General features: G+C 34.3%; 1 long non-coding RNA gene across 1 annotated transcript; it reads left to right on the top strand.

Annotated features, from left to right (window-relative positions):
- The first annotated feature begins 5,907 nt into the window (after window positions 1-5,907).
- On the top strand, window positions 5,908-11,040 carry LOC110872793. Its single transcript, XR_002554694.2, has 10 exons — window positions 5,908-6,104; window positions 6,260-6,341; window positions 7,108-7,155; window positions 7,297-7,320; window positions 7,809-7,990; window positions 8,122-8,197; window positions 8,407-8,537; window positions 9,135-9,237; window positions 9,817-10,073; window positions 10,254-11,040. It is a non-coding gene; the product is annotated as an uncharacterized LOC110872793 (long non-coding RNA).
- The last annotated feature ends 1,182 nt before the right edge of the window (window positions 11,041-12,222 follow it).

Genomic DNA, 12,222 nt, shown 5'->3' with positions numbered 1-12,222 from the left:
TTTTTCTGCATTTTATTTTCTTTCAAGAAAAATTCAAAAAGATTTTAGTGTGTTTTAGCATAAATTTTGAAAAGCCAAAAAGATTTTCGACAACTGATGTTGGAAAACTGATTTTCAAAATTCCGCGTGCTAAACATGATGAGCAGCATTTGAGGGGGAGTGTTTGTATGAAATTAAATGTTTTCATAATATAACCTTTCATGCGGTTTATCAGAATTTGGGTTTGGTTTGAGAGGGAGTCTGTGTTGGTGCGCGGTTACATGTTAGTGTTGGTGCACATAAAATTGATAAAATTAGAAAATTTATTTCTGGGTTAAGAATGTGCAGATGTGTTGAAACGGAGAAGGTGATTGAAGTTGAGAAAGTTGAGAAAGGTGATTAAAATTAAAAAAGAAGAAATGTGAAAGCAATGATCAAAATGAAAAGATTGTTCAAAATAAAGAGGTTAAAATTGCTGAGGAGATTGTTGAAACGGAGAAGGTGATTGAAGTTGAGAAAGTTGTTGAAGTTGAGAAGATTATTGAAGTAGAAAAAATTGTGGAAGTCATCAAGCCTTGCTTAAAGTGTTTAGAATCTTGCAAGGAATGTACAGCGAAAGATGAGAAGTTGAGTGAGCAAGTCAAGATGAAAGAAAAGTTACTGTTTGATCTCAATTACGTGAAGGAATCATACGATGTGTTGAACAGAACAGTAACTGGTCTACAAAAGACAAATTCTGAAAGAGAAGATGCACTGACAATGTTGAATGTTGTGATAATGTCGAAGCAGAAAGCCATTAATTTCTACATTGAAGAAAGTGCAAAGTGGAAGCAAGAGTTGGAGACAGAAAAGACAGAAAATGAACGAATCAAACGGTTATTACAAAGTTATTCTAGTTCTGATTATCTAATTGATCGAATTTATCCAACTGTTGCAGGTCTTGAAGCATTTCAAGATGAGAAACCGAAAAAGAAGGATACTGGTAAGAAACAGAGTGTTAGTTATAACAAATGTCTGCCTCCGATTTGGGAAGGGTATTCTCCTAGAAAATCAAATGAGGAGCAAGTCAAAAAGGCTGTCAATATAAAGTTCAAATCCGAAACAACTGATAAGTTACCAGAAAACATTGACGTTACGTTCACATCGTCTGACACTGATCATGAGTCGAGTTAATAAAAAGGTGGTCAATCAGGTGTTGGAAACAGATGAGGAGTCGGAGTCAAAGTCGGAGTCTGAAAGTCCGGAATCATCATCAGTTGACGGTCAAAAGTCGTTGGTTAAACGGGTTTACAATAAAGAATTCCTGTTATCAAAGTCTAATTTGAATGATGAACTATTCAAAGTTGCTTATACTTTGAATGATTCAGAAAAATTATATTTTGATGAGTAATTTCCAATAAGAAGTATTCAAGTGAAAAAAATCAAAAAGGTGTTCAAATTAATAGAAATTAATGTTTCTGAAATAAAAGGTGTAAATCTTAATGAAAAACCTAAAAGAAAATACACTTCAAGAGATCAACAAAAGAAAAACAAAATTTTAAACAAGAAAAAGAATTACAGTTCTGATTCTGGCTTTCAAAAGAAACCAAGTCATAACGGTAATTTCAAAAAGAAAGGTCTTGGATTTATTCCACTCTAAAATTATAAAAATGAGAAAATTTCTAAAACAAAAACAATGTTTGTTTCAGGAATAAGTTCGGAGGAAGAAGCAAAGAGCTCATTCTGGAAGCAATCAAACAAAGACTTCCTTGCAAAAAAGGAAGAAGGAATGAGGAATGGAGCTAATCAGAAGAAGGAAACAAGAACCTGTTATCGTTGTCAAGAAGATGGTCACATTGCATGGAACTGTCCTAAAGCTACTAACATCAAACAAGAAGTTTTTTCTAAACTTAAAGAAGAAGTTGTTGAGAATAATGAACCTCCAATTGAAAGATTCAAAGTTTTCAAAAACTCAACATATGAAGTTGGAGAATGTTCAAAAAGATTTTATAGAAGAAATGTGAATTCTAACAACCAAGAATGGGTTGTTAAGAAATCAGATGTGAAATCTGGCGATGAATCTGATTCCATAAAGTCAGAGGAGCCACAGGTTGAAGTAAAAGAAGAAAACTCAGTGCCTCCAGTGGATGATGTTAATTTTCCACCATTGAGGGCTGAGAATTTTAAATCAAAAGTTGGGAAGGTTGAGATCTCGAATCAATTCTATTCTGAAAAGAAAGAATTTGATGTCGAGAAAGCATTTAATGGAAATGTCAAAAAGATTTTTGGAAGAATGGTCGAGGGTAAGGTGAAAGGGGTAAAAGACTTTTATGAAACAAAGAAAGCAACTTATTACCCAAGTGAAGTTGAGGAGGAAACATCCAAGTTTGGTCAGGCTTGGATGGCAGTTTTTCACAAGTAAAATCCTGACTTGCCGGAGCTCCCAAGTTTGTAATCGTGGAGCAGGAATCGGCATCATTCTTACAAGTTTGTTTCGAGAAAAATTTAAAATTGTTAAAATTTTACAGGTTGTGGACTTGCCGGAACTCCCAGGTTGGTAAGTGAGGAGTAGGTATCGGCATCTTTCTTGAGAAATTCATTTATGTGATATTTCAATCTTCAAGATTAATCAGGGACATTAAATTGTACTTGATTTATCTTTCCTACAAGTGGTTAAAGAAGAACAATATGATGAATTGAACCCCAATCTACATGTGGTAAAATCAAACGTATTTTCTAGAAAAATCATTCTGATTAAAACAAACTTAAGTGTTTTGAAATCAAAATGAGAAAATAGTTTGTTTTAAAGGGGAGTTCTGATTGTTTATGCCAAGTGGTTGGAGATTTGAAGCTTAAAACATCAGTTTGTCAAGTTTGTACAGTTTATTTTCAAATTTTCCCAGAAAATCAAAATTGAGACATATTTTGATTTTAGGGGGAGTTAAAAATTTTATAGAAATTTCGAAAATTTGAAAATCTGAAAAAGCCAAAAACATTAAAAAATTCAAAATCGAGTTTTGTTGGAAAAAGATGAAATGATAGTTCATCAGTGGACTATCACGACACGCTAAAGATATGGAATGCTTAAAAGTGATAAACGATTTCACTGAGGATGTGTCAGTAGGTTTTTACTCATTTAGTAGATTGTTTTCGAGATATAAACATAAAGGTCAATGCTTACTTATCTCGTGGGGAACATCTCTCGGATATATGGGTAACCCTCGAAATCTTGTTTGAAAGATTTTCTATTTCTGACATACTTGGTCTTTGTGCGTGGTGATATCCGGGGTATTATACCAGGACTTCTGATTTTGCGGAAGCAATAGCCTAGTCCCGTATAATACTTTGCAAATGCTCTAATTTTTAAAAGCCAGCCCTCTGCTAAAAAATTGAGAAACATCGAAAGATATGTATCAATGGCAGTTGAAGAAAAGATCCCCAAACGGGACACACCGAAAGTTGAACCGTCATCTCTCTGATTTTGCGGAAGCAATAGCCTAAGCTCTCACGGCCTCGCATTTACCCATTTACAGATATCACTAGTGTACATTCACCTGTAAGACTGAATATAGAAATCTAGATACGGGAGTATATTCTGAGGTGGGACACGCGAATAAGTTTAAGTACTTAAAACGTTAATCTCGTATCTCGAAACAGTTGAACTTTGTGTGAAAACTTAAGTGGATCAGTATACTGACAATCTAGGTGAATCATTTAGAACTTAAAATGTCTAAAGCTTGACGGTGTTAGTGATATGTCTCATTAACTGATATGATCCTCTTACACAATCTCACAAAAATATTATCTGTAAATATTTCTTTATAGTCTTTCATTTCTTTAAACTCAAAAAATCCAAAAAGATTTTAGTGTGTTTTAGCATAAATTTTGAAAAAATACAAAATGATTTTCAACAACTGATGTTGAAAAGCTGATTTTCAATATTCCAAAATGCTAAACATGATGATCATTTTGTGAGTGGGAGTCTGTGTTATTAAACGATAATTTTTGAATGTTTCTTTACAAGTGGTTCATCAGGAATTATCTTTGTTAAATCATTCTGGTTAAATTTGAGGGGGAGTCTGGATAAATAAATTTGCTAAATTGTAAATTTGAGAAATTTATTGTGAGGTAGAGAATGTGCAGGATAGCCAGGATTCAGATCTTGATTCAAAATGGTAGAGAGCCAGTTTCCGATACTTGAGGACTTTGTGATTTAAGCAAGAGCCAAGTAACGATCCTGGAGCTAAAGTTCTCGCAAGCTGATGATGCTGATGAACTTAAGGAATCAAGAGATCTGATCAAGATAATTAGAAAGCCTGAGAACCAGATTGCGATACTGATTTGTTGAAGATCAACATTCGAGGGAGATTATTTGTTAAAGGGCAGTTTGTTGGTACTGATGAAGAGAGAATATTGAAGAAATTTTACATTGTTAGATACTTCAGAGAGAGCAGACAGACTGATAAAAACTGAAGATGTTGAAGACTCGACACTTAAGACACGTCAACATCCGAGGGGGAGTCTGTAGGTGCATACGTCTGTCGACTTTGTCTTGTATTGAGTCTTGTATTGTTCAGAGCACGAAGTTCGAGAAAACAAGTCAAAAAGTTAATTTCGCATGAATTAGGTAATTCCGCACGAAATTACCATCAGGTAATTCCGTACGGAATTAGCTAGTATTTCTGTTTGAATTGTATTTCCACTTGGAATTCTAATTCCGCATGGAATCTAATTCCGTGTGAGTCATGTTGGTGCAGAATTAGGTTGCCTATAAATAGGGCTCTGTAATTTCGTTTGAAGTAGTTCATGAATGTGTGTTTCCGGAGCCGAAGTGTTGCCGAAGTGTCGTTTCACTGTAAAACTTTTTTTCAAATTAATCAGAACAACGTTTAAAGTGAATTTCTTGCTGAATCGAACTCAATATGTCTGTTTCCGCCTTTCATATTGAGTAGAACGCCTCTAAACGACTCGTTTCGGGTCCGTATACGATCCTACAATCTGAAAATGTACAAAGCACCACTAATTAACCTTAAGCACTTTCTCTCTCTAGACTTTCTCTCTCTAAGCACCAATCTCTCCAATCTCCAAAATGGCAAAAAGTCTTAAACTCTAACTCTAAGTGTTCTATTTATAGGCCAAGGGGCTTAATGAGATTTCTCATTAATTACATAAATGCCACCTTGCCTTTTCCTAATTATTACAATATAAAATCTAGTTAGATCGATTTCTTGCTACGGACCGGAATGACGGAAGCGATAGACATAAATGCACTAACAATATCTATGTGTGTAATAACTGCTTTATTTGATAAGTTATGGTATTGGACATAATGTTAATCATCTAGTTAGTTGTTATGGATTTCTCCTAGACAATCTGTTTCGCTCAGTGCCTCACCCTGATGTTTCTGCCATCGGTTGGGGTGTAATAGTGGTTATCATGTGATAGATTCTGATAACTTTCTAATATTGTTGTGCGGAATGATACCGTAAACGGGGTCGTCACTTTATTTAATTAGCACACACATTATCCCTTGCTTCTTATAACGACTTTAGACGGTTATCACATGAGATGATCGTGTCAACTTTTTGAAGAGACTTATGATTAACCAGTGATCATTGTAACTACTAATTAATTATTCATAATTTGATTAAATACGGGAGATTAAAGTGTAATAAGATAAAGGGATTAAAATGTAAGTAGTGTTTAAAAGACCAATTTACCCTCATTTTTGGGTTAGACATTATGCATTAAGAGAAAAAAAAGTTTTTAGTTTTTTAAAATGCCTCTCTCATCTATTATAATCTATTATATATAAGAAATGAAAGTGATTTAGGCCACGTGTCACTTGATTAGGGAATCCTCAATCCCATTTTCCCGCCCAACAGTATATAATAAATGAAAGTGATTTGGGCCACGTGTCACTAGATTAGGGAATCCTCAATCCCATTTTCCCGCCCAACAGTGTTCCGTCCCTTTATCTCACTCCTAAAAACCCTAGATCTTCTAATTCTTCTTCCGTACTCTTCTCTTCTCCCTTCTTTGGCAATTCAAGAAGACCATGCGATTCTTCTTTAGATCTACGATTCCTTTTCTTCAGCCGGGATCTATGAAGTAGTAATTAGGGCTATCTCTTCTTTAACTCCACTGTAAGCCGAAATCTGTCATTTATTTTAAGTTTTGGTTTTAATTTCATCTCAGAACATTAATCTTAGGTTTTAGTGATTCTTTTTTATTTCGACTTTTGTTGGATTGACTTCGATTCACAGTTTTCGGCGGTGTTTGTGTCGTCTTTTGTTGTCAGGTGAATATGAACTGACTTCAGCAGATCAGCCAATGTTCATCCTTTGTTTGATATTGACGACAATCTCTTCTTTAACTCCATTGTAAGTCGAAATCTGTCATTTATTTTAGGTTTTGGTTTTAATTTCATCTCAGAACATTAATCTTAGGTTTTAGTGATTCTTTTTTGTTTTGTTTTTTGTTGGATTGTCTTTGATTCACAGTTTTCAGCGGTGTTTGTGTCGTGTTATGTTGTTAGGTTTAGGTTTTGGTTTTGGTTTGGATTTTTTGTTAGTTTTCTTATTAACTGTTGGATGAAAGTGTGAACTGTAGCGATCTGATGTGTTTTAGGGCTCAGTGGCGATGATTTGTGATGTCTAAGTTGTCTAAATTTTGTCTTAGATAATTTTGTGATCTTAGTTAGGATAATGATGTTAATGTTAGGGTTTTGCAGTTGGATTACTGTTATTTTCTATCTCGATTTATGGTTTAGGTTTATAGTTTTAACGGTTGCTAAGTATTGAACTGTTTATATGAAGCTCTGGCTTTACTACAAACTGGCATTGCCATGTGACAGTTGAATTATATGATCTAATGGTAACATGGTTGGTGGTTATATATGTTGATTTTCTGTTACTGGTGGCTTAATTATGTAAGAGGAAGATACCTTGGATGAGGTGTATGAAATTACACACAAAGTATTCTTGGATGTGGATGTTGATAAGCAAGGTTTTGGTATTGTTCATTATGTTTATCTACGGGTTATGCTGTATTTTGACTAATGTACTTGTCGTATAAATTTTTATTAACAGACAGAGAGAATATCTATGGGTATATGTTAAGTTCTAACCTTATACTCTTATACTGCAGGAAGAACAGTTATCGGATTGTATGGTGAAGTGGTGCCAAAAACTGTTGGTAAGCTTTAAATCTTATCTTTTCTCTTTGTAGAACAGTGGTTTTAACTCTTTAAGTGAGCATATTGCTTCATCTCATGCTCTTCTTGACCCAAAAGATTATCTGTTTTTAACTTATTCTTTATTGTTTTCATCTTTGCAGAGAATTTTCATGCCCTATGCACAGGTAACTATGGTTTTAACCTCTATTAGATTTCTAAGATTCTATTAGATTAATAAATTTCATCTGTGCCAAAAAAAAATCGATTGAAGTTGCAATTAGTTTATTTAAAGTATCCGGCTTCTTAGACGTTTGATTTAAGGTAAATCTAAAGCCAAAGCCGGGCATAATGTTGTTGCTTGAAAACCTAACTGGTTTATGTTAGTGATTACCTTAAATCTAAGTGTATGAACTTTGATGGTTGTTTCTGGCCAAACGCAACTTAGTTATCCAAAACCGAAAACCCAAAAGTTAGCAAATCCTTTACGCATATAGCCCTTTAGCTTGATTATCAATTTTCATATTGCAACATTTTATTATTTAATCATAAAACACTTTAAAAATAAAGAAAAGTGATTATTGTGACTTCAAGTGGCAATAATCAAGTCAAATCCACGTACAAAGTACAAACACATTATGTGTATTTACATCATGTAACTAACTGTTTTTATCAGGGAATTGGGAAAAAGTAAAAGTGGTAAACTACTACACTATAAAGGAACACCATTCCATCGTATCATATCCGGGTTTATGATTCAAGGTGGATAAATTGTCCACGGTGATGGGCGCGGGAATGAATCCATATACGGTGGCACATTTCGCGATGAAAATTTCAAAATTAAGCAGTCACATCCAGGTTTTTGACCTCTTTCTTTACTGTTCTATACTCTATATTCGTAAACTGGGGACCTTTTTGTTAACTTATTAATAGTATATGTTATCTTCCTCTGAAGCTATGTTTTTTTTTTTTTTTTTTTTTTTTTGTAGTTATGGTGGCTATGGTGAATTCAGGACCAGATTACAATGGCTCATAATTCTTTATGACCACTGTTAAGGCCTACTAGTGAGTTTTTAAGCACCATGATTATTGTTTTAAAATACTTGTTTACGGGTTTTACATGACAAAATGGGTAGTTTTTATGCGTGGGTCAAAATGTGTAGTTTTTATGTGTGGGTCAAAATGGGTCGGATGGGGTTGTGCTAACCCGTGAGCACCATCTTGTAGTTTTTTATGCTTTTAAACAGTCAATTAACGAGAAGTTGTTTTTAAAGGTAAGCATGTTCAGGTGGCTGAGACTGTGGAGGAGGTCAAGAACATGAGCTATCTTTAGGGTCCTAAACCGGTCGAAGGAATTTTCAATTACATAGGACAAGCGGTGCATCATGTTGGCTTACAGCTGCAGGTAAATTTATTATTGTTTGGTTTTACTGATGTGGTCAACTGTTGGGTTAAAATTGTGGGTTGAAATAACTTTTGGGTTATAACAGTGTTTGAAACCACTGTTGGGTTAAAGCAGTGTTTTGAAACCACTTTTGGGTCAAAACAGTGTTTGAAACCACTGTGTTTGAAACCACTGTTGGGTTAAAACAGTCTGTGAACCCACTTTTGGGTCAAAACAGTGTTTGAAACCACTGTTAGGTTAAAACAGTGTTCGAAACCACTTTTGAGTCAAAACGGTGTTTGAAACCATTGTCGGGTTAAAACAGTGTTTGAAACCACTTTTGGGTTAAAACAGCGTTTGAAACCACTTGGGTCAAAACAGTGTTTGAAACCACTATTGGGTTAAAATAGTGTTTGAAACCCAAGTTGGGAGTGTCCTTGCTGTTCCTGTTAGGTAATATTATAAACAGAAACCTTTAATTTCTTAATCACTTACCATTTAAATAACCTAAACTTTTTTAAGAAGTTCTTTTTTTTTTGAAAAAAAAACTGTTCAAGCCAACCTGGCCAAACTTTACACGCTACCCAACCCGCTCATTTTGGTTTTGTGAATGTGCAGCTTTGTAAGCGAAAATATAGAGACAACTGAAGAAATAGATATGGAATATATAGAGCTGGCTCTTGAAGAAATAGACAACTGAAGAAATAGGTTCATTGTAAAGGTGATGTTGATTATTTTCATTTAACATACACTTCATGTTCAACCCATTTCACCTATTTTCTTTTATGCTTTTCTTTTTACCAATTGGACCATTATACACAATCTGAATTACCATACTCCTTATTTAATGGGCCAATAGACAATGTAAACTAAACCCGAACTAAACCAGAGCCAACGATTTGAAAATAGGGTGATCGAACCAGTCTGTGTGATATTGTTTATTCGCAAAACAAGGACGAGAGTCTTGATCAAATATTGCCATTCATTCCGAATTTAGGGCGGTTAGGTTCTTGAATTTTGACCATGTTAAATGACATGCTGAATAATGACAAACAAGTCTATGTTGGTCCTTTTAGTCGCAAGCAAGGACGAGACCCTTTGTCAAGCTAAAAGTTCAGCTAGATCACTCTTATCAACAATACCTTTCGTAAATTCTATATTTTATTTATTTTTTAGATTTTAATGTATCTTATATAATTACTGAAAAGAGGTTACAAATGAATGATACAAGATTTTCCAAAAAAAAAATCAATCTGCTTAGTTCCAATTGGTTAAAGCTAACTTTTATCGTGCAATGCAGAAATTATGTTATGCAGTACATTCTCGAACTGCGGATTCCTTCGGCCGTGTCCACGCTGACCTCTCAATTTAAGGGTAACATGTGCATCTAACAATTCAAAAAATCAGCAACCATGTGGTAGAGAAATATTTAGCTGTATTAGACGGCTAATCAGGTAAACCATCATCCATGAACTGATCTCGGCTACTCATTTCAAACAGTTGCTTCAAGTTCCAAACGACAACTATGTTGTTCAAATCGTTCTTCGTGTTGCTAAGGTTTGTAATCTTCCACTAAAGTTGTGGTTTATTTTATAAGTTGCAAAATAGGCGGGTCGGATTGACAGAAAGTTTTGTAAACAAGTGTTCCATTTTCATTGTTTACATCTTTGCTTTTTAATTAATTTGCCCTAGATTAGTAGCTTACCGTATAAATATTCTATGCCAAATTTATTTCAGATGGAAGAAGAAAAATTGTGCTTTGTTGCAGATCGCTTAGTGAAATCGGGGCAGATTGTTATCTGGAGTTGGAAGAGGAAGAAACAAATCACGGCTGAACTTACTGAATGGAACAATTAATGAGGCTGATGGATTCGTTTAGTATATCGGATAAAAAGGACACCTGGGAATGGCAAGGTAATGAAACAGATGGGTTCTCGGTTAAAGGGATAAAAAGGATTTTGCAAGAATTGAGGGATGTTAGTTCGCTCTATGCTATGCATTGGTTTCGTCGAGTTTCAATTAGATGTAACCTTTTCACGTGGAGGAAAGAAATGGATAGGATCCTTACGGCTGATGCCTTAATCAAACGAAATATTCAAGTTATTTTGGATGGTTGCGCATTTTGTGATAGCCTAGTAGAGGCCTCAGGAATTATCTTGCGCATTTTGTGATAGCCTAGTAGAGGCCTCGGAAATTATCTTTTCGGGATGTGTTGTTTCTACAGCGATATGGCTTTGGGTTCGCCACTGGTGTAAGATCCCTTATATATATGGCTTCAATTTTTGAGACCTGTCGGAGTTTCAAGACCACACAGGAGCAAGTGTTAGAAAAAGGAGGTGGTTCATACTTGGCTGCCTTGCATGTTGGCTTGGTAGTTTTGTGAACGAAGTTGAACTTTTGGTAAAAAAAAAATTGTAAACTGTGAACTGATTCCACATTGCCTTTTGTTTCATTCATAAAAGGGTCGCCAATCTATTTGTTTATATCTTACATTTAAATGAAATTTACTAAACAATTAAATGTCTTTGGATATTTTTAAAAAATTACTATTATATTCTAATGTATAGATTAGATTTAACATCACATTACCCATTTAGTTAAGTTTAATACATATTATTTCTTACGATTAATAAATCCTATTTTCTAATCAACTATTAACTGCAATTAAAAATCAAAAAATATTATTCAATCTTAAGTGAAAACATTGGGCCTGGGTGTTGAAGATCTGCAAGATATCCTTGATCTTACACTGTGCAAGGATGAAGATAACATAGATTCTTTGGACTTTGAATTACAATTCAAAGGGCAAGTCAGGGAATTATTGATGAGGCAATAAAGATCCAGTGGTTTGAACAGTGGTGATGTAATTTTGTAATTTTGTAAAGAAGTACAATAACTAACAGTGGTTTGAACATCTGTTTGCCTTTTGGTCAATAGTTAATGGTAACCCATGTTAGGTTGAACAGTGTTTTGAAGAGGAAAACAGTGTGAGAAGATTAGATCTTATTAAGTTAAACATCTGTTCAGCCTTAAACAGATGTTTGGCCTTTTATATCAGAGGTTTGGACTTAAACAGTTGTTTGACCTTAAACAGATGTTTGGCCATAAACAGATGTTTGGATTAAACATCTGTTTGACTATTGGTCAACATCTGATTGACTTTTTGGCAACATCTGTTTGAATTTTGGTCAACATCTTATTTTGTAAATAAGTACAAAAACAAACATTTTTACAAAATCCCAAATTACGCTATCACGTAAGTGCATTGAAGTAAAATTGGAAATGATATTATTCATGTGGTTTTGATGTGCTTTTGTTTGACCTCCAAAATGGGTTCATGATTTAATCCGATGAGTTGAAGACATTGTTGTTGAATCGAATGATATGTTTTATGTAATGTGATCGTATTAGTAACAAATAGTAATTAATATAACTAAATTTTCCGAGCCCGGAAAGCAATCCCGGATAAAAAACTAGTATAGCATAAATAAATATTTGTAAACTTAAAATTTTGCCATTTGGGAAGTGAAATAAAAAATAGCTTTACTTTATGCTACATAAGCGCAAAGCTTGCTGATCTTGCAACCAAGTAGGTCTCGGTCAACGGCCAATTGTGTAAGAAAAAAAAGATAAGGGTCATTTTGACACTTTCTTAGAGCAACAGGGTTATTTTTATAATTTTTCTTAGAAAAGAACTAACAACCCC

The sequence above is a fragment of the Helianthus annuus genome, chromosome 9 (assembly GCF_002127325.2).
Source record: "Helianthus annuus cultivar XRQ/B chromosome 9, HanXRQr2.0-SUNRISE, whole genome shotgun sequence".
NCBI lineage: Eukaryota > Viridiplantae > Streptophyta > Magnoliopsida > Asterales > Asteraceae > Helianthus > Helianthus annuus.
This window is presented reverse-complemented; position numbering and strand designations above follow the sequence as displayed.